Source organism: Geotrypetes seraphini, chromosome 13 (genome assembly GCF_902459505.1).
Source record: "Geotrypetes seraphini chromosome 13, aGeoSer1.1, whole genome shotgun sequence".
NCBI classification, from domain to species: Eukaryota; Metazoa; Chordata; class Amphibia; order Gymnophiona; family Dermophiidae; genus Geotrypetes; species Geotrypetes seraphini.
The window spans coordinates 65,358,423-65,385,173 of NC_047096.1; the positions used below are offsets into that span (position 1 = coordinate 65,358,423).

Here is a 26,751-nt window from a genome sequence, read left to right on the forward strand (position 1 = left end):
ACTGTGTATTACTTGAATTTCTCAAGTATTTTGTTTCACTTTTACATATGAAGACTTTTAACTGTTTACAATAAACTGATTGCTGAGATTATCGCTTTCACAATTCTGTTTTGCTTTTTATTCATTATGGATATCCTAAAAACCTGACCGGCTGGGCTGGACTGTCTCCAGGACCAGATTTGGGAACCACTGGTATAAGGGATGAGTTGGATATTCCCTAACTTCTAGTGTGCAGGGAATATCCATATACTCCCATCCCATCCAATCCCAAATTCCAAATTTTATTGGCACAAGATTAAGAATAAGAATTTTTTCCCCCCTCCTAACAATCAGAAACTCTGGCAACCTCTTTTCTTTTGGCCTGTCCAGATTTGGTACTCAGCTACCCATTCCCTGTCCTCCAAGCCTGCTACCCCTCATAGGGATTTTTTTTCTTTAAGGGAGAAGAAAATCTGTTTAGCTCATCTGGTATACAATCAGAATTCAGGATGGGGTGGGAGAATAGGAATATTTTTATGGTGGGGAATGTGTTCAGCTTATCCAGTATACAGTCGGAATATAGGATGTGGGGAGCGTTCTGCTCATCTCCTTGCACACTCGGGGTTCAGTAGGCAATGGGAGTATGGGGGTAGAGGGAGGTGTACTCCTCTCATCCCCTGCATGCTCAGGATTCAGGTGTGAGGCCCGGCTGCTGGCACTGTGCCATACACTGAAGAGACCTTGGCCCTTGGCAGCGCTCCCAGAAGCTGTCTGGTACAGTATGTACTCTCCATGCTGGGACTGAGGGGAGGGGGGAATGGGAGGGGGGGGGGCTCTGTCTGAGTCCGACCACAGTGGAGGAATGTTACTGAGGAGGGTGAGCCTAGGTTTGGTGGAGGATGATGTGGCTTTCTTTTCACATCTGGATAAAGTAGAAATTCAAGTCAGGTTGCATCACTGGAAGGGCTGGAGGAGGTCTCTCTCGCCATGGACGTGTTTGTTGCATAACACAGGCAGCTCCAATGCAGCACTGTCCTTTAAAACGCAGAGGACACATGAGGACATACGGTAAGGCAGAAGATTGTGAGATCTGGAACTGATTTCTAAAACATTAGGAAGGTTTGTTTTGATTTTGATTTCATGTTTCAGAGGTTTCTGATGTTAGGGTAGAGTTACCAGGGAGTGGTCCCAGGGCACACATAGTAAAGGCAGGGTCTTTTCCAGTCTGTGTGGGGTACTGTCCTGTAGAACAGTGCTTATGGCAGCACAGGACTTGTGTGCTAACAGAGGAGATGAGGGCAGATAAAGACTGAGACGGCCCATCCAGTTTGCCTGGCAAAGCATTTAGGGTTGTAACTGCTGCTTTGTGCAGGGTGTTCTCCATCCCACTCTGCATCCTTCTGTTTAGAGCTGTGTCACTCTGTTCCGTACAAATCATTCCACAGAATACTCGCTTCTCGGTCTCACAACATCTATAAATTACTATTTGGATCATCACAAATCCGTTTTATTAATTTCTTTAGATCTTGCCGCAGCATTCGACACCATTGATCATCATCTCTTATTGCAACGTCTCTTTTCTATCGGAGTAGCAGATCAAGCTCTAGAGTGGTTTCGTTCTTATTTTTCTGATAGAACTTCATCAGTAAATTACAAGAATTTAGAATCTAAATCCTATCATTCAAAATTTGGCATACCACAAGGCTCTATTTTATCTCCCCTATTATTTAATATTTATTTAGCCCCGCTTTTGACCCTCTGCCAATCAATAGGATTTACGGTGTATGCTTATGCCGACAACCTACAATTACTGCACCCCCTTAACCCGAACAATCAAACCGAGATTCAGTCAATTAACCAAAAATTAAGTAATGTCCACGAATGGTTAAGTACAAACAAGCTTTCTTTAAACATTCAAAAAACAAATACTCTTCTTTGCTCCGGAAAAGAGGGAGATCAATTAATATCTCCAATCATAATCGAAAATACTCCACTTCCATTAATTTCAACTACAAAAATTTTAGGCGTTTTAATCGACAATAAGCTAACATTCCGTCCTCAAATAAGTGCAATAGTAAAAAGTTGTTATTATAAACTAAGAATGATTAGATCACTGGTCCCTCTTTTAGATACTAATTCCCTTAACATTCTGATTCATTCACTAGTAATTTCAAAAATGGATTATTGTAACTCTCTACTAAATGGTATTTTTCATAAAGATTTAAAACGCTTGCAACTTATTCAAAATACGGCCATTAAAATAATCTCGGGAGCAAAAAAATACGATCATGTTACCCCTCTGCTTCAAAAGGCCCACTGGTTGCCAGTCTCTCATAGGGTAACTTATAAAATCGCTCTTCTGGCATTTAAAACAACACAGACCAACACACCAGCTTTCATAGATAGACTTCTGATTCCTTACGACCCCCCAAGAACCTTAAGATCCATCTCTCAATACAACCTTAACGTTCCCTCTTTAAAAATCATTGGCACGCGTCGCACCTCTACGTTTTCTGTTACAGCCCCTACAATTTGGAACGCTCTCCCTTTGTATATAAAAATGGAAAAAAACTTAAAAAATTTTAAAAGCAACTTAAAGTGCTTTCTTTTTAATGATGCTTTTAATTGAACTTCTTTTTCTTAACTATTAATTTTACTGCTCCCCAGTTCCTAAGTGTTCTTCCCTTATATGTTTCTCACTTTTCTATTTCAAGTGTATTTCTTCCCCCTTTTCCTTATGTTTAATGGCCTAAGGGTCAACATTTACCCAGTTTGTACGGTCTGTTGTCGTGTATTTTTACTATAAGAAAGTATGTTTAATTGTCATTTTTGATAAATGTAAATACTTTTCGTCATTTTTGTTAAATGTAAATATTTTTTATTCTGTACAACGCTTTGTAGTAACGAAAAGGCGTTTAATCAAAAATTGAATAAACTATAAACTATAAACTATTCAGGATAATCTACCCCATACCTTTTTGAAAGCACGGTATAATCATTTTGCTGTTGTTGAGGCCGAGCCGCGTTACCACTGCTTTATTACCATCCTTGTGCCATTAAGGGATCCTTTGTATTTATCTCAAGCCTTTTTACGGTTTTGTTTCCATGTATTTGTTATCCTTTCCGTGAATCAGGATTTCCTGGGTTCTTGAGTCTACCTCATTGGCACGTCATATCCTGACCTCTTAAATTCTCTTCTCTTTGAAAAAGGATAGTATATACATCAATACCTTTCAAATGTTTTAATGTGTCTCTATGGTCTCTTCTCTCCTCTAGTGTATGAAGTCTATATGACACTTCTTGTATACTCAGCACTATTTGCTTGCCTTTGTCTGGACCACCTCTAGCCTGTTTCTCTCTCCTCTGCCTGAGATAGTCTCCAATATTTTAAGTGAGGTCTTGTCAATGACCTGTACACAGGAACATTATCACTTCCTGTTTTTTATCTGGTTATCAGTGGCACAACCAGAACTGATTTGTTTTGGTGGTGCTTGAGGTTAACTTTAGTGGGCCCAAGGTAATGTAGATGCTTGCATTACCTCCAGTTCTCCTTGCATTGATCTGTGCTGCTGCCACTTACTGGGTAGGCCTGACTGCAAGTGTGTGTTGGGGGTGGGAGGGGAAGACCATGGTCTACCGTACCCAAATTTCCAAGACTAAAAAGATTAGGGCTCTTCAGCTTGGAAAAGAGACGGCTGAGGGGGGAGATTTGATTGACATCTACAAAATCCTGAGTGGTATAGAACAGGTACAAGTGGATTGATTTTTCACTCCATCAAAAATTACAAAGACTAGGGGACACTTGATAAAGTTACAGGGAAATACTTTTAAAACCAATAGGAGGAAATATATATTTTTACTCATAGAATAGTTAAGCTCTAAAACGCGTTGCCAGAGGTTGTTGTAAAAGCAGATAGCGTAGCTGGTTTTAAGAAAGGTTTGGACAAATTCCTGGAGGAAAAGTCCATAGTCTTGTTATTAAGACATGAGGGAAGTCTCTGCTTGCCCTGGATCGGTAGCATGGAATGTTGCTACTCTTTGGGTTTTGGTCAGGTACTAGTGATCTGGATTGCCCACCATGAGAATGGACAGTTGGTCTGACCCAGTAAGGCTATTTTTATTTTCCTGATATACCACCCATAGTAGACATCCAAGTGGTTTACAAATCAAAATTTTGTTACGAATGGAAGAGTGAAAGGGGAGTTGAGAAAGAGGGCAACGTAAGATTTGAGATTGAACTACAATTTAGATAGAAAAATGGGAAAAGATTAAGGGAAGGTGGAAAAGCTGCTCTTCAGTAACATCACATATCCTCTCTGATTAGGAAATGAACAAATAATGGAAGTGAAACTAATGTATAAAAGATGGACTTTGACTAGTAGGCATCATTAAAAACAAAGGTTTGAGCAGACCTTTGAACTTATCCAGAGAATGTTCAAATCTGAGAAAATATGGTAGATTATTACAAAGGAAAGGGCCTGTAACAGAAAAGATACGGTGACAGGTAGTATCATATATTATATGACAAGAATTGGAAGTGACTAATAGGTTTTGTTGGGAAGACCGAAGTGTTTGAGTAGGCATATAAGAGATCAGGTATTTTTCAAGAAAAGAGGGAGTATTGGTCTGCCTTATTTTGAATACTGGAAGAAGTATTTTGTAAATTAGTCTGTAGGAAATCAGGAGCCAATGAGCAGATTTTAACATAGGTGTGTCATGGTCATATTTTTGAGCATGTGTAATCAATTTAATGAGTGTTTTGTACCAATTGTCTCTGAAGCTCTTTGAGTGGTAGACCTAGGTAAAGGAATTTACAGTATTTGAGATGTGTAATAACCAGAGAATGAATCGGTATATTTGATGTCTGATGGAACGTATCATTCGTTATTTATAGAAACAGTGTACAAGGGGCGTTCAATAATTTATCTACCTGTGTATGAAAGAAAGTAGCAAGCACGTTGAAACAAGTCTGTGCATGTTGTGACATGTTCCAAGGTTACTCATGCACAAGTTGTGGCCTTGCGAGTCTTAATATTCCAAGAGACAGATGTCAGGAGAAGTCCTTATGCAAATCAAGTAAGAAACCGTTCGGTGATAAAATTTGCAAAGGAGATCCATGAATGCATGACTGCAGTTTACTCTATTAAGAAACAATATATATACCCTCCTCTTGTGGTTTTCCTTGAATATCTTATCTGCTTTTGATTATTGTGCTTCCATCCCTTATCCCGTACTGGTCCTGTCTGCCCTGTAAGTCACGTGTTTGCTGTATGATTTTTTTTGTTTCCCTCGATACTGTCATAAATTGTTTTTAGAATTGTACATCGCCTTGGATACATGATTAGGCGATTCATCAAATGTTAAATAAACTTGAAAATTATTGTGAGTCTGCCCCATCATCCGACAAAGTAAAATTTTGAGCAAGCAGTTTAAGTTGGGTAGAGAGTCCATTGAAGATGGCCCTCACACTGGATGGCCTGTGGAAGCAACTTCCACAGAAATATGCAAGAAAGTCAAGGGTTTAATTTTGTCAAAGAGATGAATTAAGGTTTCCCGAATAGCTGAAGAAATGGGCATCTTGGCAGGTACAGTTTGGAAAACAATTCATGAAAAGTTGGGCATGTCCAATGTTAGTGCAAGATAGGTTCTAAGAATGCTGACGCCATGTCAGAAGGCCACAAGGCTCCAGTGTTGTTGTATGGTGAGTGAACAAAGAATTGAATATAGAGTGCGTGTGTTACATGCTTTCCTGATCCAATAAGAGAAATATTTCCTTTTTGCAGTTTTTATACTAATTTATATTGAGCAGCACGTGTCGGATAGAAATCTAGTGAGAAAGTGGGCCTAGACTTTCTTTGTTAGTGTTCTGCACTTCCAAGCTGTCTGATCTCGGTACCGGCAAAGATGGTAGAGTCGCTGATAAACGACCGCATCATTGATCACCTTGACGGACATGGGCTGATGAGGGCCAGTCAGCACAGTTTTAGCAAAGGCAGATCGTGTTTGACAAACTTGCTGCAGTTCTTTGAGGGAGTAAACAGACAGATAGACAAGGGCGACCCGGTCGACATTGTATATCTGGATTTTCAAAAGGCGTTTGACAAGGTTCCGCATGAACGACTACTTTGGAAAATTGCAAGCCATGGGATGGAGGGTGAAATAATCACGTGGATTAAAAACTGGCTGGAGCAAAGGAAACAGAGAGTGGGGGTAAATGGACAATACTCAGACTGGAAGAGTGTCACCAGCGGGGTGCCGCAGGACTCAGTGCTTGGACCCATGCTCTTCAACATCTTTATAAACGATCTGGCCATTGGTATGACAAGTGAGGTGATTAAGTTTGCGAACGATACAAAGTTATTCAGAGTAGTGAAGACACAGGGGGATTGCGAAGATCTACAAAGTGACATAATCAAACTCGAGAAATGGGCAGCAACATGACAAATGAGGTTCAACGTGGATAAGTGCAAAGTGATGCATGTCAGTAACAAAAATCTCATGCATGAATATAGGATGTCCGGGGCGGTACATGGAGAGACCTCCCAGGAAAGAGACTTGGGAGTTCTGATCGACAAGTCGATGAAGCCATCTGCACAATGCGCTGCAGCGGCAAAAATGGCGAACAGAATGCTAGGAATGATAAAGAAGGGGATCACAAACAGATCGGAGAAGGTTATCATGCCGCTGTACCGGGCCATGGTGCACCCTCACTGGTCACCGTACATGAAGAAAGACATGGTACTACCGTATTTTCGCGGATATAACGCGCACCTGTGTAAAACGCGCACAGGGGTATAGCGCGCAGAAATCACGATGATATGTACCAAAACTTTTCTATACCGCGCTCAGGCATATAACGCGCATGATGCCCGACGCTCCTTTCGCCCGCCCTGACTTTCCGTGCGCTGTCCCGACTCTCCGTTCACCCCCCCTGACTTCCGTGCACTGCCCTGACTTTCCGTGCGCTGTCCTGACTCTCCGTTCACCCCCCCTGACTTTCCGTGCACTGTCCCCCCTTTAAGTCCTGTCCCCCCTTGAAGGTCTGTCCCCATCCTGAAAGCCTGATGCCCCCCCCGACGTCCGATACATCCCCACCCCCCGGCAGGACCACTCGCACCCTCACCCCGAAGGACCGCCGACTCCCCAACAATATCGGGCCAGGAGGGAGCCCAAACCCTCCTGGCCACGGCGACCCCCTAACCCCACCCCGCACTACATTACGGGCAGGAGGGATCCCAGGCCCTCCTGCCCTCGACGCAAACCCCCTCCCCCCAACGACCGCCCCCCCCCCCAAGAACCTCCGCCCGTCCCCCAGCCGACCCGCGACCCCCCTGGCCGACCCCCATGACACCCCCACCCGCCTTCCCCGTACCTTTGTGTAGTTGGGCCAGAAGGGAGCCCAAACCCTCCTGGCCACGGCGACCCCCTAACCCCCCCCCGCACTACATTACGGGCAGGAGGGATCCCAGGCCCTCCTGCCCTCGACGCAAACCCCCCTCCCCCCCCAACGACCGCCCCCCCCCAAGAACCTCCGCCCGTCCCCCAGCCGACCCGCGACCCCCCTGGCCGACCCCCACGACCCCCCCACCCCCCTTCCCCGTACCTTTGGAAGTTGGCCGGACAGACGGGAGCCAAACCCGCCTGTCCGGCAGGCAGCCAACGAAGGAATGAGGCCGGATTGGCCCATCCGTCCTAAAGCTCCGCCTACTGGTGGGGCCTAAGGCGCGTGGGCCAATCAGAATAGGCCCTGGAGCCTTAGGTCCCACCTGGGGGCGCGGCCTGAGACACATGGTCGGGTTTGGCCCATGTGCCTCAGGCCGCGCCCCCAGGTGGGACCTAAGGCTCCAGGGCCTATTCTGATTGGCCCACGCGCCTTAGGCCCCACCAGTAGGCGGAGCTTTAGGACGGATGGGCCAATCCGGCCTCATTCCTTCGTTGGCTGCCTGCCGGACAGGCGGGTTTGGCTCCCGTCTGTCCGGCCAACTTCCAAAGGTACGGGGAAGGGGGAAGGGGGGTGGGGGGGTCGTGGGGGTCGGCCAGGGGGGTCGCGGGTCGGCTGGGGGGGCGGTCGGAGGTTCTTGGGGGGGGCGGTCGTTGGAGGGAGGGGGGTTTGCGTCGAGGGCAGGAGGGCCTGGGATCCCTCCTGCCCGTAATGTAGTGCGGGGTGGGGTTAGGGGGTCGCCGTGGCCAGGAGGGTTTGGGCTCCCTTCTGGCCCAACTACACAAAGTACGGGGAAGGCGGGTGGGGGTGTCGTGGGGGTCGGCCAGGGGGGTCGCGGGTCGGCTGGGGGACGGGCGGAGGTTCTTGGGGGGGGGCGGTCGTTGGGGGGAGGGGGTTTGCGTCGAGGGCAGGAGGGCCTGGGATCCCTCCTGCCCGTAATGTAGTGCGGGGTGGGGTTAGGGAGTCGCCGTGGCCAGGAGGGTTTGGGCTCCCTCCTGGCCCGATATTGTTGGGGAGTCGGCGGTCCTTCGGGGTGAGGGTGCGAGTGGTCCTGCCGGGGGGGGGGGGATGTATCGGACGTCGGGGAGTCGGCCGGGCAAGAGGGCTTGGGCTCCCTCTTGCTCCGATCGTGGATGCGGGTGCGGGTGGGAGCGCGTGCGAGCGGTCGTTCGGGGTGGGGGTGCGAGCGGTCCTGCTGGGGGGGTGAATCGGGCGTCGGGCGGGGTGGGAACTATGTTTAAAAACTTTTCTATACCGCGCTCAGGCATATAACGCGCGAGGGGTATGCGCGGTAGGTAAAATCGCGTATAACGCGCGCGTTATATCCGCGAAAATACGGTACTCGAAAGGGTCCAGAGAAGAGCCACTAAAATGGTTAACCCTTTCAGGACCAAGGGACATATTTGTCCCATAACTTTAAAATCCTATAAATTTTGATTGGGATAGTCTACAGTTCTAAATTTGATATGTACGGATTCCATATGATACTGCCTTTATGTAAACAAACTGGTTCCGACATTCATTCATTAGCGTCGTTGCCAGATTGACGAGAAGATTCACTTGCCACACTGTCCATAAGCCAGAAGTGTGATTTTTTTTAAAAAAAAATAATGATATTTCACAAAAAAAATCAATTTTTTGGCATCTGCAAGCCCTTTTTACCATAAAAATGTCGTCAAAACCACAAAAATTGGCCTACGATCCTTATGGTCCTGAAACGGTTAAGGGGCTGGAGGAGTTGCCGTACAGTGAGAGATTGAAGAAACTGGGCCTCTTCTCCCTTGAAAAGAGGAGACTGAGAGGAGACAAGATTGAAACATTCAAAATACTGAAGGGAATAGACTTAGTAGATAAAGACAGATTGTTCACCCTCTCCAAGGTAGGGAGAACGAGAGGGCACTCTAAAGTTGAAAGGAAGGAAGGAAGGAAACGTAAGGAAGTTCTTCTTCACCCTTCATCCAGAGAGTGGTGGAGTCTGTTGTAGGGGAAACACCCTCCAGGGTTTCAAGACTAAGCTGGACAAGTTCCTGCTAAACTGGGACGTACACAGGTGAGGCTGGACTCGTTTTAGAGCACTGGTCTTTGACCTGGGGGCCGCCATGTGGGCATGATGGACCACTGGTCTGACCCAGCAGTGGCAATTCTTATATTCTTATGAGTCCTTTTTCCAAATAAGCCATAGATTGGGGAGCTATAGTGTCAAGTAGTGTTCTGTCGACCAAATTCCAGAGATCTGTCTGTTCTTTAATTGGACGTTTAATAAATGGGTCTAATGGTAAAGAAAAATGAGTGGATACGGCGTCAGAAGTTACCCTAATCTACCCAAGGCTATTCCCCTGCGGGTTTTGCCTCTGTTAGAACAGGTGTGTTTGAAGATTTTTGATTTGATATTATTGATTTTGAGACTATTGTTTTTGGTATAAACTGACTTTCACTACAATTTCATTTTTGATAATCACGACAATCACAATGTGAGAGGTCCTGGGCTGTTTTCACTGACTGTACCCCATCTGGGTTATGGCTTAAAAGCCTTGCTAACTGTGGTTCAGTCTTGATGAACCCGCATTAGGAACTGAGGACCCTCCCAAACATTCTATATTATATTATTTGTAATCATTTTAACATTAGATCACATAGTGGTGATTGTTAATTTATTTATCTGTTTCATCTCAATGGTCTTATGAGTTCATAATATACATCCAGAGGAATTTTTGTTGTTGTTTATTTTCTGTTACCAGATCAGCCACTGCCTTCCTGCACTGTTAGGCCACCTAGAGATTGCTGGGCATTACCAACCCAAGGACACCCTCGGATTTTTGCATCCCAAAAGAATGACGCCTTGGAATAGCACTGAAAATCAGTGTTCTGGATAGACAGTTTTGCAGGAAACATTGTAAATGTTGTCGTGTTTCTACACAGTGTCAGACTTTGAAAGGCACTCTAGTCAGTTGCTCTTCTCTGCTGACTGGGTGGGAATTCTTCCACAGAGAGAACTATGAAACAGGCAGAAAACAGGATTTGGCGGTGTGGCCTCCAGGAACTTAACCGTCCTGTCCCTCCTTCATGGAGGGATTGTAGTGTTCTGAATGGGTTCTTGTTTGCTTGGTCTTCAGTAGAGTTAATGTAATCTGATGCCTCTCATCTTCCGAAGTACCTCAACCAGAAGAAAAATCTGAATGAGTTTTCCCTGACAGAATCCTTGGCAGGCCAGGCAACACTTCAGGGCTGCCTCCTGCAGATCCTACAGGTAGAAAAGCAGCAGCTGGTAATTCCAGGGGATGCCTCAGACTCAAGTGGTTATTCCTAGCGGTACGCAGCCCTGAAATTTTTATTGTCATTTATGTCATGTCATTTATAGGAGTGTTTCATTTTGTTTGGGGTTTGGGTTTGTGACTACCAGCATGTATCAAAAAAACATATTTCTTCACTAGATTTTTAGGTTATTAAAACATTCCTTTTGATTGTCTCTTTTCTAAACCGCATGGAACTTCATGGTAATGCGGTATAGAAGTAAGTTTTTATGTTATGTTTTTTTTGTAACAGGAGTTATTTTGGAAAGAGGGCACACCTTTAATGGCAAATAGGGGAGAGGTGAGGGGGGGACCCACCATGTGTCCTGGACTCTTCTTGAAATTTTCTGATATTTTTTTTTTCTTTTTTTTGTTTCCAACAAGCAAAAAAAAACATGGAGACGGGTAACAGATGTATATTGCTTCAAAGGAATGCACATGCTAGTTATATACCAGCGCAGAATAATCAGTTTCATTCCCTGCAAAGTGAGAGAGTCCATCTGTAGGTCTGTGGCTCAAATCCTAGTATGGCCAACCTGTCCACTCATCTTCCCAAGGTGGATACATAGAAACAGAAAAAATGACTGCAAATAAAGACCCTATGGCCTATGTGGTCTGCCCATTCATGCCATCTACTATCCTTTCCTCTTCCCTTAGAGATCCTATGTACTCTTCCTAGGATTGATTAAATTCAAGATATAGTCCACCACCTCCACTGGGAGGCAGTTCCTCAATTCACCACACTTTCTGTGAAGTAGAGAATGTCCCCGTCCCCGCCCCATTTCTGTAAGCTCTGCCTTAACCACACAATCCTCATAGAAACATAGAAATAGACAGCAGATAAGGGCCACGGCCCATCTAGTCTGCCCACCCTAATGACCCTCCCCTACCTTTGCCTTGTGAATAGATCCCATGTGTCGATCCCATTTGGCCTTAAAGTCAGGCACGCTGCTGGCCTCAGTCACCTGCAGTGGAAGACCATTCCAGCGATCAACCACCCTTTCAGTGAAAAAGAATTTCCTGGTGTCACCTCGTAGTTTCCCGCCCCTGATTTTCCACGGATGCCCTCTTGTTGCCGCAGTGCTTGAGGCTTGTGCAAATGAGGACGGAGCTCGTAGGAATGGGGCAGGAACAGGAAAAGAACTCGCAGAGACAGGACAGGAAAATGAGTTCACGCGGGAACGGGGAAAATTTTTTTCCCCATGTCATTCTCTACTGTGAAGCAGTATTTCTTCAGCTCCTGAGTCTGTCCCCTTTCACCTTCATCATGTGCCCCCTCATTCCAGAGCTTTCTTTCAATTAAGAGACTCATCTCCTGTATATTTATACTGTGGAAGTATTTAAATGTCTCTATCATATCTCCCTTTCCTGCCTTTCTTCTGAAGTAGACATATCGAGATCTATAAGTATGTCCCCGTATGCTTTATGACAAAGACCACTGACTATTTTAGGAGCCTCCCTCTAGACTCGTCCATTACTGTCACGGGTTGTACATGCATTTTTGATTACATATCAGCCCTTCTTGGTTCAGTCTTTGCATTTTTTGGCCCAGTGATGCACAGTACTTACTTCAACACAGTCGTCATAAATAACCTATGTGCAGTGCAATTCCAGTTGGAGGGACTCCTTCAACAGCAAGAAATTCTATCAAAACATATTGCTTATATCATATCAACAAGTGTTCACTATGTGCTTCCATTTCAAAAGCAATAGCAAAAGAACCTCTTCACATAGACGCTTCTCGTCTGCTAAGGTGAAGGAAGAGATTTCAGAGAACAAGTGAACACGTGTAGTGCATCAGTGCTGCCATCTGTTGATGAATTATGGAGATGGGAGCATTACTTTTCATTCAAACCTTGCACCTCCACAGTGGCGTAGCAAGGGTAGGAGGCACCCAAGATGGTGGCACCCCCGTGCCCTCTTCTCCACACACACCCTCCTCGTTCTGCACCCCGCTGCTCCTTCCCTGCCCCCCCCATGCCACACTTGCGCCCTCCTTCCCCCCGTCCCTCTTTAAATCTTTGCCAGCGTGAGCAGTTTATTCAGCCTGCTGCTCGCTCCAGCGTTGGTTTTCCCTCTGATGTCACTTCCTGGCCTCTTGACCTGGAAGTGATTTCAGGGGAGCCAGGCCGGCGCGAACAACAAGCCAGAGAAGTTGTCACGCTGATGAAGATTTAAAGAGGTACGGGGGGAGAGCATGAATGTGGCATGGGGGAGCTGGTGCCCTTAACAAGATGGCACCGCCCCCTCCCCTCCCCCCTTTGCTATCCCAACTGCAACTTCATGTCATGCAAGGACTTGGTTCTCCCCATGAAGAGTTTAGATGTTTTGGTAAAAGCAGAACTGGGCTGGTCTATTGGACACCGCAGCCTGTGAGCAGCTAATGCTTTTAGAGCCAGATTCTGTAATTGGTGCTTAAAAAAAGATAGGCGCCTAAAGTGAAAGTTTGGCGCATATTGCATGTCAGTCACACTTGGGCGCCCATTACAGAATCGTGCTTATCGACACCTAACTTAAAACTTAGGCTCCTGTAATATAGGCCAGTGTTTTAAAGGCCTACATGATCGTCACCCAAGTCCTTTAGAGCTGTGTATCACAAACTGTGTGCCTCCTGGGATTTTAGGTGTGCCGCAGCACACTGGGGAAGAGGAGAGGCACCGGCGCCAGCTGACTGCCTACAGGACATGCCTCTCGTGTGGATGTCAACGTGATGACATTATGTGATGACATTACGGCTGTACTCACTTGAGGAAAGAAGAGAACGGGGAGATATGATTGAAACATATAAGTACATCACGGGACGCATCGAGTCAGAAGATGATATCTTCTGGCTCATGGGACCCTCGACCACTAGAGGGCATCCGCTGAAAGTCAGGGGAGGGAAGTTTCATGGCGACTCCAGGAAGTACTTCTTCACCGAAAGAATGGTGGATCATTGGAACAGACTCCCACTCCAGGTGATAAAGGCCAGCAGCGTGACGGATTTTAAGAGAAAATGGGATACTCACGTGGGATCTTTAAGGGAGTAAATTCAGGGGAGGGGATACTTGGAATGGGCAGACTTGGTGGGCTATAGCCCTTTTCTGCTGCTTTTTTCTATGTTTCTATGCGTCTGATGTCATCAAGGCGCGACACCTGCGCACTTCGGGTGCCTCGAGCTGCGGCCACTACCTTTAGCGTACTGCAGCTCGAGAAGGTTTGCGGGACGCTGCTTTAGAGAATCATGCGTAGCAGCATCTAAGTCTTTCTCCACCCCTCAACACGCCTACTTTATTTATTTATTCATTCACATTTCTCTACTGTTCTCCCCAGGGAGCTCAGAACAGTTTACATGAATTTATTCAGGTACTCAAGCATTTTTCCCTGTCTGTTTTGGTGGCCTCACAATCTGCCTAATGTACCAGGGGCAACGGGGAGATTAAATGACTGCCCCAGGGTGCTGAGGCTGTAGCTTTAACCACTGCGCCACACACTCCCCATTCGGTGTTGGGCATCTCTATGTTCTTAGTTGCAATTCTACAAAAGATAGGCACCTATGTCTCTATTAAATTATATTTTTTCCAATTGTGAGCTTGTTAAAGCTCATTATGAAGTTAGTCACTAGGTGCCTCTTATAGAATTCCCCCCTTAGTGAATAATGGTAGGGGTGAAGGGTATTCTTTTGAGGGGCATGTGTGTTGAATTTATGCTTCGAGAGACAAGATTAACCACAGTTCTAGTATCTAGTAGAATAAAGGTAGATGGCATCAGACAGAAAGACTGAAGCGCTCTTGAGAACTGGTTAAATGAAAGCAAAATTAAAGGTCCTTCAAATTCCATCAGTCAGGCAGATTTCGTTTTGCTGATACCCGGACGCGGGTGTTTTCTTTAGAAGCCTCTTCTGAATGGAACAAGCTGTTAGTGGAGTTTAGATTCATGGCAGACATAGTAACTTTCCACAAACATCTAAAGGCTTTGATTTTTGAGCAAACTTACCGGTGGCAATTTTATACTACTTTTTATTAAATTGGAAAAACCCTTCATACTTTTGTTGTGGTGTAATGTGTTTTTAAGCTTTTTTTGAATGTTTGTAGAATATTACATTACATTAGGGATTTCTATTCCGCCGTTACCTTGCAGTTCAAGGCGGATTACAAAAGAATTATCCAAGATGTATTAACAACCAAGAACTTACAAAAAAAAAAAAAAAATTGGTCATTTTCAAAAAGAGTGAGAAATGGGTAAGGTTATTTGTTTGGGGTAGTTGGCTTTAGTGAGAGGTGGAGTTTGAGACTTGTGGTATTATTTCTTTTTTTCAGAGTTTTCTTGAAGAGTATGGTCTTTATTTCTTTTCTAAAAGTCTTGTAGTCGAGGGATGCCGTCAGTAGATTGGCAATTTGGTTGTCTAGTTTGGCTGCTTGAGTGGCCAGGAGGCCATCATATCGTTTTTTCCGTTTGACCTCCTTAATTGGGGGGTATGAGAATGGGGTGTGAGTTTTCCTATGTCTGGTTGCGGTGTTGTGGATGAGGCGGTTTTTTCAGGTATTTTGGACTGTCTCCGTATAAAGTCTTAAATAGGGCTCCTTTTATAAAGCCATGGTAATTGTTCCGACACCCAAACGGATTCAATGGGCATCAGAGCGCTTGCCGTGTGGCAACCACTACCGTGGCTTTGTAAAAGGGGGAGGGGGAAATGTTTGTGTCTGTAGATGACCTTTTTTTTTTATTTTTATGAATTTCAAATGTAAGTTGCTTACTAACTTTGTTCTTGTATTACCACATCCTCTGTATCACCAAGAAAAATAATCTATAAAGAAGAAAAAAGAAATAGATCGATTGGCCACAACTTAGGAAACTGGATCCGAGAAAACAACAACAAAAAAAGATGTTAAATGTTAGATTTATGTACATAACATGTATGTCCTGGTTGTAACCTACTCGGATCTATGGATGGTGCAAGATATGAATCTTTAAATACATGAATGAAGGCACAGAGTTGATTGCAGGAGGAGGTTTTGTGTCTGGTTTCCTAATTCCTTCATTTCCTCTAATGAGGAGACAGAAGTGCTTTTTTTTTTTGGGGGGGGGGGGAGTGCAAAGGTTAGAGGCTAGACTAGGACACAGTTTGCAAGGAAAGCGACCCATGGACTGAAGCCAAGTCTCTCCATCCCAAGCCCTGTTCATCATGTCAGAATGCCCTGCTTATCTCTCTGCCTGATTAGTAACCCCTGAATTTCCACATCTGTGGCACAGAATTGTTCTGTTAGTCATATCCATTGTGGGAGCAACTTCTTATCCAGCTGAAGCCACTGAGGAATGCGTACAGAGGCCTGGGTGGAGCTTTGGGTGCAGTTCGCCATAGGGCTCCACTTTCTGAATTTCACAAAACTATTCCCCAGCTTTCTATCTAGTCAAATCTTCTGGTTTTCATCAGGCCACTTTCTAAGGCTGACCCTTCCGCCCCACTTCACCCCATCTTTGAGCAGCACCGACGGTCTCTGCTCTTGGGCAATACAGGTCCCCTCCTCCCAGCCTTTCTTATTGATGCTGAATGAGTTTAGCATTTGATTTAAAGGTCATCAGACAGGCTGTTTAGATAATGGACTGCTGTAAACTGAGCTATTAGCAGCTGGCTTGTGTTCTTATCAAAGCAAAAGAAAACTTACCAGTAATAAACAGAGTTCAAAAGTAGAGAAATGTGTCTTTGTATCCTGGTGAAGAAATGCTTCTTCAGCCTTCACATGCTAAGGAAAGTCAGACCCTATTTTCACCAAAAACACTTTGCAGTCCTAGTACAATCCATCATCCTCTCCAGATTGGATTATTGCAATTCTATCTACCTCGGCCTAACCAAGAAAAGCCTCCACAGACTTCAGCGGATTCAGAACGCCGCAGCTAAGCTTGTTTTTGCGAAAAGCAAATTTGATCACGTCTCACCACTCCTGTCTAAGCTCCATTGGCTCCCAGTAATCCCCAGGATCCACTTCAAATGTGCGTGTCTGGCCTACAAGATCCTACATGGCATCCTTCCTGCCGTTATCCCTCTATCCTGGAACTCCCCAACCCCTACTTCCTCCAGATCCTCCCAAATTTTTAAACTATCCTTCCCTTCCATAAAAGGTATTTCCCATGTAGGCAAACTTGGGTCATCCCTCCCCTTTAGAATCACTGAGATCTGGAATAACCTCACCTCCCCACTCCGAACCTCAAGCTCTCTCCAACTCTTCCGCAAACACCTAAAAACCTGGCTATTCTCAAAACTGTAACACTTCCCCCCTCTTAGGCCTCTCACCTTCCCCCTTTACACCTAACTCTTTAATCTCTCCACTGTAGTTCCTCTCTCATCCTTCTTCCTGTAAACCGTGCCGAGCTCCGCATTCGTGGAGATGGTGCGGTATATAAACCCAAGGTTTAGTTTAGTTTAGTTTATCCTGTGCTCAGTGAAACTGGGAGAAATGCCTAGGGGATGGTCTTTATTCCCTGCATCATGTGATAACAGTGAGAGGAAGGATAGAATCACCTGGGGATGTTTTTTATTCCTTTCCTGTGGTGAAACAGGTCATCCCAAGGGGTTTCTATTTGTTTTCTCTCAATGTATAAAGTGATGCAGGAATTAAAGACCATCTCCAGGCATTCCTATCCCTTCCATGCATAAGTGCCAACATTAGGACCAATAGATGTAACATACTGGGTCATTCTAAAGGTCCGACAGAGGCCAATCTGAAGGGCAATGCTCAAAACCAGGCCCTTAAATGCATAACGCAGATGCCTGTATTGCAGATCAAAAAAGGAAACCTTATGAAGGAATGCTGAAAATAAATTCTGTGCAAATGATATGTACGCTTAATTTGTGCTAGCAAACCGAAAGTAGGGGGAGGAACATGCCTGGCACACGAGAACAAAGGTTATACAATAAGCGCAGCTCTTGTGAGCATGTACAGGCCAAAAACTGGAAGTGCAACACACATCGGCACTGCTCTGCACTTACATTTTTTTCAGGGCTCATGTTTAGGTGCTGGATAATGGGTGCCAATGGGTGCTTTTACTTTCGATTTTGCTCGCACCCACACACATATGTTTCTCACTACAGAACTTAAGAACATAAGAAGCGCCATCTCCGGATCAGACCTTCGGTCCATCAAGTCCGGCGATCCGCACACGCGGAGGCCCTGCCAGGTATACACCTGGCTTATTTTATAGCCAACCATATCTTTATATGCCTCTCTCAAGGAGATATGCATCTAGTTTGCTTTTGAAGCCTAGAACTGTCGATTCCGCAATAATCTCCCCTGGGAGAGTATTCCAGATGTCAACCACTCTCTGTGTGAAGCAGAACTTCCTGACATTAGTCCTGAACTTGTCCCCCCTTAGCTTCATTTCATGTCCTCTTGTCCGTGTCAAATTGGACAATGTAAATAATCTTCTCTGCTCTATTTTGTCGATTCCTTTCAGTATTTTGAAGGTCTCGATCATATCCCCACGCAGTCTCCTTTTCTCAAGGGAGAACAATCCCAGTGTTTTAAGTCGATCCTCATATACCAGTTTCTCCATACCCTTCACTAGTTTGGTTGCTCGTCTCTGCACCCTCTCCAGCAGTTTTATATCCTTCTTTAGGTAGGGAGACCAATGTTGGACGCAGTATTCCAAGTGGGGTCTGACCATTGCCCTATAAAACTTAAAACTTGCATGGGCTTCTTCCCCTTGCAAAAGAGGACAAAACCTGCAGTTTAATATGACAGATTAACAAGAAATCTTCTCCTGAAACTCTTCAACTCCACCCCTGAGCTGGCATTAAGTTTTCAGCATCTGCTTCTGTGCATTGTAATGTTTCCATTTTAACATTGGAAAGGAGTATGACTGACCTCCATTTACATTCATTTAAATAGCATTTCCAAGTTTGTTTATTTCTTGTTAAACCATCTATCCCAAGTATCTAGACGGTTTACAATAGGTTAAAAGAAAAAAGAATAAAATATTATCTAAAACATTGAGGAGGGAAGACAGATAGACAGACAAACATGACTGACAGACGTCCAAGAGGGAGGTTGGGGGAGGGAGGTAAAGTTACAATAAAATTAGCTTTGGAAAGGGGTATTGGGTAGGAATAGAACAGTAGGTGAGGGAAATATCTTTGTCAGAAGGGTATGAAATGGTTAACCTGCATGAAAAGCGTCTCGAAATAGGAAAATTTTTAATTTAGATTTGAATTGCCGGTAAGGAAGATTCAAGTCTGAGTTCATTGGGCATTGCATTTCATAGTGTCGGTGCCATAACGGAGAAGATAGATTTGCGGGTATGACCATAGAAAATTTCGCGAATAAGGGGTACTTCGAGAAGATTTTGAGTGTTGGATCTTAGTATTCTTTGGGAGGAGTAGGGAGTAATAAGTTTGAAGAAATGCAGGAGAGTTTGTAAGTCTTGTTTTAAAGATGAGAAGGAGCAGTTTATAGGTGATCCGATGGGAGATAGGTAGCCAGTGCGCTTTTCAGAGCAAGAGGGTAACGTGATCATATTTCTTTGCCTCATGGATACAATGCAATATGCAACCACCTTTGCCACGCACGTTAATACACCCACACTAGAGTTCTCTGAATATCCTGCACACATTTACCTGCAAACTAGTCTGGCGCTAACTGCTTTTAACGCTGGCGTTAGGCTTTGAGCATCAGCCTCCTGAGTCACTAGGAAGTATTTGAAAGGTCCATAGATCCAATTTCTTGTAGCTCTCTCTCTCAGGGTTGGGAGGTGGTATTCTCTAGTATACGTTTAAACCCAGCTATTCTAGATGTCTTTGTCACACTTTCTGGCAACACATTCCACAACTTGATTGTTGAGTGAAAAATACTTGTTCTGATTTGTTTCAAATCGGCTACCTGTAAGTTTTGTCAAGTCTCCCCTATTCCTAGTACAGTTTGAAGGCAAAAGTAACCTTTTCCATTTTGCTCATGATTTTATAACCAAGAGCCCTGGGTAATATTGAGTTAATTTTTTCACTTTGTCCACAGAGAGTAACTTGACTTGAGTTTAGCACGCTCAACCATTTTGAAAGGTTAGCGTCCATGTCATTTGGCTAAGTTGGGTTGTTGTTTTTTTTTCTCTCTTGTGCCTGGCTCAGACCTCCGAGCATCTGTTTCCCGTTCTTGTAGTAAATTTCTTTTCTGGAAAACAGGGACTCCCTGATGTGAGCCAAAGGCAACATACTGATGAGATGGCAGGTGGTCTTACTTATAAAAGATTCCTTCCTGTCCCCAAGATGGTGTTTACTGGGGTGCTGAAGAGGTTTTGTTGTATTAAAGCCAAACCTCGGTGAATGTGCCCTGCACATTTCATCCCATACATTTATGTGAGAGTTAGACTGTTAATTCTAATATCTAAGAAAAAGGACAATTTAAACTAAATCAGTAATTTAAAGAGAGGGACGGTTGGATGGACCATTTGGGTCTTTTTCTGCCGTCATTTACTATGTTATGTTACAAGGGTCTTTCTAGCTTGTTTGATTATTCTTTTTCCCTGCTTACTTATGTGATTGGAAAATTATACAAATAATTTTTCTATTTGTCCCTCTTCTTTTTACTTTTCTTCTCTGTATGCTATTTACTAAGTTTATAAGAATCACCAGAAGGTTGTTCAGCTTTGTAATGTCATTTGAAAGACTCTCCCAAGGGAGCATTAGAAGCAATGAACAAGAAAACACTTTGACAGAATTGAAACTAGGGAGTAGACTGTTGCCTTGTTAATTAGAGGTTCAAGAAGGGTTTGGATAGGTTCCTGGAGGATAAAGGGATAGAGGGGTACAGATAAAACTTGAGGTAGGTTATAAAAGTGGTCAGAAACCACTTCACAGGTCGCAGACCTGATGGGCCGCCGCGGGAGCGGACCACTGGGCGAGATGGACCTCGGTCTGACCCAGTGGAGGCAACTTCTTATGTTCTTATGTTCTTAGAGCACTTGTGAGTTTATGCTGCTGAATTTCAGGCAATTGATACCAAAAACCTCGGGACCAGCTTTACCATTAGGCCTCACTTAGGGCAGCAGCTTCTGACAAGGCAACAAAGATCAGCTGCAGTTAGAGCAAAACTCTAGGGGGGCAGATTCTCAAAACTAAAATCAGCCTTTAAAGTGCTCACTAAACCGGTTCCAGCTGATTTAGCGTGCATATATTTTAGCTGCAGATTATCAAAAAGGCTTACCGAGGTCTTTTCCAAGTTTTCTAGCTGTCTCCGATACTGCCATGCAAATGTAGTACAACAAGGTCATTAATATGAAAATGATCACTCCGAGCGATTTTCTATAATCGCCAAGTGATTCTCTAACCTCGTTGTACCACATTTGCAGCCAAAATTTGCCGACAGGTCTGAGCTGTTGTTACCTTACTTTATGATCTGTGCCTGAGCGCTGATTGGCTCAGGCAGTGACAGGAAAGTAAGGTTTGACTGCTGAGATCCACCCCCCCCCCCCCCCCCCCCACAATACACACGCAAATTAAAAAAAATAAATAAATAAAAAATTGAAGGATCGGCAGGAGAGATGTCCACTCTCTCCTGCCACTTCGCACAATCACCCCCAGCAGGAGAGATGCCCACTCCCTCCTGCTGCTGACATCAAGCAACCCCCCCACCCGAGATGCCCACTCGCTTTTGCCGCCAAGCAACACACACCCCCAAAACCGGGAGAGATGCCCACTCCCTCCTGCCACCACGCAACCCCCTTGACACACACCCCCATGCCTCTGACCCCCACCCCCTTATCTTGCTTACGATGGCTGGCCAGAGGTATGCCTACTCCCTCCAGCCGGCAGGCCTGCCTCTTCAAAATGTCAGGCCTTCCCTTCCCCGGTACATCCTGGGATGCACCAGTGAGGGGCCTAAGGCTCTGATTGGCCCAGATATTTAAGGCCATGGGCTTATAGGTTTTTCAGTAGTCTTATTGCAGCATTTTGAACTTGCTGTAGTTGTTTGGTGTTTTTTGCTGTAAGACTCTTAAATAAAGTGTTGCAGTAATCCAGGCATGTAAGGACAACGGCATAGAGTAGTCTCTACATGGGTCTTCCCCTTAAACATTTGCAGCTCATCCAGTCTATCACTATCTGACATTTATAAAAGCAGACTATTGTGGTCATGTTTTCCTGTTGCTGAAAAAAATAAGCATTGGGCCTCCCAATTTCAGCTTACAGCAAATTTAAGAATTTTGGCACCAAGCCCTCGCGACTGCCACCCCCACTTATTTGGCAACCCTTATGTACCTAATCGCACTCATTGCAGCTCCCAAGCTGCACTTTTGAACCTTCCTCTTCTTGTCCCCACTTGAAAGTTTCTAGAGACTCGGCCTTGGCTTATCTACGTCCGTGCCTTTGGAACTCCCTCCCACTCCACATTGTCTTTACAGGAGAACAGTTAAAACCTGACTTTTCCAGCTGACTCTTGAGTGATGCTCAGCAAGAATTTTCTGAGATCTTCTGACTTCCTCTCTCCCCCTCTCCCATTTTCTCCTCCACCTCCTTCATCTATCTTTCTTCTTGACATCCTGCTTCTTGCTCTTTTTTCTTCTCTTCCTTCTTTTTCGTCCCTTTCTAAATCCTTCTGTTCCTTTGTTTTGTAATTCATGGTGTTATGTCTGTGGCATTGGTCGTGATATAGCAAGCTTCTATAATAAATAAAATAAAGCAGTTCCCATCTGTGAGAGGGTTTATTCCGTCCTATGTCAGATCCTTAAAAACAGTGCCGTACTGCAGGGGTGTCAAACTCAATCACATAAGGGGCCGAAATCTAAAATCTAGGCCAAAGTAGCGGGCCAAATTTTTTATTAAGATGCGCACCTTAATAAAAGGACCCCTTAATAAAAGAACCCCTTAGTCTTAGTAGAAGTACAGTAGAACCTTGGTTTACGAGCATAATTAGTTCCAGAAGCATGCTCGTAAACCAATTTACTCGTACATCAAAGCGAGTTTCCCCATAGGAAGTAAGGGAAACTTGCTTGATTCGTTCCACCGAAAAGGGCGAACAGAATGCTAGGAATGATAAAGAAGGGGATCACGAATAGATCAGAAAAGGTTATCATGCCGCTGTACTGGGCCATGGTGCACCCTCAGCTGGAGTACTGCGTCCAGCATTGATTGCCATACATGAAGAAGGACACGGTACTACTCGAAAGGGTCCAGAGAAGAGCGACTAAGATGGTTAAAGGGCTGGAGGAGTTGCAGTACAGTGAAAGATTAGCGAAACTGGGCCTTTTCTCCCTCGAACAGAGGAGATTGAGAGGGGACATGATCGAAACATTCAAGTTACTGAAGTTACTTAGTAGATAAGGACAGGTTGTTCACCCTCTCCAAGGTAGGGAGAACAAGAGGGCGCACTCTAAAATTGAAAGGGAATAGATTCCGTACGAATGTAAGGAAGTTCTTCACCCAGAGAGTGGTAGAAAACTGGAACGCTCTTCCGGAGACTGTCATAGGGGAAAATGCCCTCCAGGGATTCAAGACAAAGTTAGACAAGTTCATAATGAACAAGGACATACACTGGTAGGACTAGTCTCTGAGTGGTGGTCTTTGACCAGAGGGCTGCCGCGTGAGCGGACTGCTGGGCATGATGGACCACTGGTCTGACCCAGCAGTAGCAATTCTTATGTTCCTATGGTCAATATTCAAATCATGTTGTAGTCCCAGGCTCTGGTTGTCTTCTGATAACTCGTTTGCTAGGGTCGTCTTCTTTCTTCTTCCCTTCCCTCCCCCAGAGACCTGGCATCTGTCCTTTTAGCCTGAGATTTGGCCCTCTGTTCCTTCCCTCCCTCCCTCCATCCCGACTTCCCGGTCTCACATTAAAGCAGCCTGCAGGGGATCGCCGGTCAGCTGTAGCAATCCTAGCAGGCTGCCATCATCCTCTGAAGCACATTCCCTCTGCCGCAGTCCCACCCCTCATCTGATGTACGGGCCCACACCAGAGGGAACGTGCAGCTGAGGCTACGCAGCTTGCTAGGATCGCTAAAGCTGACCGGCAATCCCCTGCAGGCTGCTTTAATGTAAGACCGGGAAGCCGTGTGAACCTACAGCTGATGCGGCTCTTGTACCTGATTGCATTTTAAAAAATGCCTAACGGCAGGCCAACTTAAATGCAAATTTGTAATTGTCTGGTGGGCCACATTTTATTACACCACTGGCCAGATTTGGCCTGCGGGCCAGAGTTTGACATGTCTGCTATACTGGGACAGACCGAAGGTCCATCAAGCCTGGTATCCATTTTCCAACAGTGGTCAACCCAAGACCCAAGTACTTAGCTAGATCCCAAGTAGTAAAACAGATTTTCTGTTGCTTATCCTAGAAATAAGCAGTGGATTTTCCCCAAGTCATCTCAATAATGGCCTATGGACTTCTCTTTTAGGAAATTAGCCAAGTTTTTTTTAAAACCCTGCTATGCTAACTGATTTCACCACATTCTCTAGCATCAAATTTCAGAGTACACATTGTGTGAAGAAATATTTTCTACGGTTTGTTTTAAATCTTACTACTTAGTAGCTTCATCGCATGCCCCTAAGTCCTAGTATTTTTGGAGAGTTAACAAGCAATTCACATCTACCTTTTCCACACCACTCAGTATTTTATAGACCTCTATCATATCATCCCTGAGCCATCTCGCCTCCAAGCTGAAAAGCCCTAGCCGCTTTAACTTTTCCTCATAGGGAAGTCATCCCATCCCTTTTATCATTTTTGTTGCCCTTTTCTCTACCTTTTCTAATTCTGCTACATCTTTTTTGAGATACGATGACCCGAACTACACATAGTATTCGAGGTGCGGCCGTACCATAGAGCGATACAAGGGCATTATAACATTTTCATCTTTGTTTTCCATTCCTTTCCTGATAATTCCTAACATTTTATTTGCTTTCTTAGCCCCCACCGCCCATTGAGCTGAGGGTTTCAATGTATCCTCAACGATGACGTCTCGATCCTTTTCCTGGGCAGTGACTCCTAACATAGAACCCAGCATCATGTAGCTATAGTTCAGGTTCCTCTTTCCCCTATGCATCACTTTGCACTTGCTCACATTAAACGTCGTCTGCCATTTTGATGCCCAGTCTCCCAAGGTCCTCTTGCAATTTTTCACAATGCTCTTGCGATTTAACAACTTTGTGTCATCAGCAAATTTAATTCTCTCACTAGTTATTCCCATCTCTAGATCATTTAATAAATATGTTAAAAAGCAGCAGTCCCAGCACAGACCCCTCGGGAACCCCACTATTTAACATCAAAAATACTCTCTTCACTTCTCAATGCTTTTCACTCTTTTGAATTAGTGAAAATATAGATGTATTAGGGTGGTCTACATTAAGTTAGAACAACATTCAAATGCTCTAACTCAGTGTTTTTCAACCTTTTTACACCTATGGACCGGCAGAAATAAAATAATTATTCTGTGGATCGGCATCAGTCCGTGGACCGGCGGTTGAAGAACACTGGGCTAAATCGTGGGCCAGACCCCGCCCCCATAATAGTACTAATTGTAACACTATTTTTTCCATTCATTTTTCACAGATACACAATATAATCTTATTAACAACACATAATGGTTAAACACAAAATTAAACTATATAAAAGCACACTGACAGCAGATGTAAATTCTCAAAATTGACATAATTCAATCACAAAATTGAAAAATAAAATCATTCCCCCTACCTTTGCTGTCTCCCTCCCTCCATGCTATGCCTTACCTTCTGGCCTGCTCCCGCCTGGCCATTTTATGCCACCCCTGGTGTTATCTTCAGGCCGGCTCCCTCTTCCTCACTGACGCAGTGCACAAAGCTGCGGGCAGCGGCTCCTTGCGTGTCCCGTGCCTCATCTGGAAGCCTTCCCTCTGACGTTGCAACGTCAGGGCTTCCAGTTTAGGCGCAGGACGCGTGTAGGAGCCACTGCCTGTGGCTTCGTGCACTGAATCAGTGAGGAAGAGGGAGCTGGCTCGAAGATAATGCCTCATCGATTGCACCATGGACCGGCGGTTGAAGAATTCTGTTTTGGGCCTGATGCACGTGCTGGCCCTGTGGACCGGCACCGGTCCATGAACTGGTGGTTGAAGAACACTGCTCTAACTAATGCAGGAAGAACCTCAGGTCCCAGTTTGCAGCCAGCTCTTTGACTCAGCCTGCAAACCTAAACGGGACTATCCTTATTGGCTTCAACCTCAAACCTCCCAGTTACTATTTATATTTTTATTATAATTTTAGACAGTTTATGATTATTTGCAAAATACTCAAAAAAACTTGAAAAGTAAGAGTACTTAGCTTTCTTTTATATAAGTAAGGTTGGAGGTTGAAGCCAATGAGAATAATAATAATAATTATTTATTTTGTATACCGCCATACCCAGGGAGTTCTAGACGGTTCACGACAGATAGATGAATTACATACAGTGCGATTGAAAAAAGAAGAACATAACAAGGCAATCGTAGGGTCAAACTAGTTTACATTAACAATTTAGGTGAGGGAAGGGCTAAATACAGAGCACGTACAGTGTGTACTGTAAGAGGATATAATTGAATTTATGAGAAGGGGGAACAAAGCATATTAGATGAAAGGGGGGAGCAACAATCTTAGAAGGGTGGAGGGGGGGAGGAGGCGGAAAGGTAAAGGAAGAGGTGGGAAGCGTTGAGGATTTGGTCTGTTGCAAAGAAGAGTTTTGATCTGTTTTCTAGTGTGGAGAATAGTCCCGTTTAGGTTTGCAGGCTTAAAGGGAACCAAAATCCCAGTCTGACATCCATTCCGTTAGGAGTATGAAAATAGACCAGATTGGGATTTTGATGCCCTTTATCACTGGCACCCAGAGTCAGGGCCTCACCTGGTTCGCTGGTTGAACTGGCCCTGCCACTAGATACTGTATACATATGACCTGTGTCTAACAAGGCGAGTCATTGGAGACTGTGTGTATGTTGTACAAGGAAAGTTTCTGTTGTGTCATTCTGTAGAATATATGTGTGTGTTTTTTTTGGGGGGTGGGAAGGGGGTTGGGGAGTGAAGAATGAATGCTGTGCATGAATCATATATAAAGCCATGGATGAGTACTATAAACCAGCCCAAAGG

At 44.7% G+C, this 26,751-nt stretch overlaps 1 protein-coding gene across 3 annotated transcripts in view; it reads left to right on the forward strand.

Annotated features, from left to right (window-relative positions):
• The window catches only part of THRA (thyroid hormone receptor alpha), a 268,232-nt gene that overhangs the window by 160,195 nt on the left and 81,286 nt on the right, over positions 1 to 26,751 (forward strand). The window lies entirely within an intron of this gene.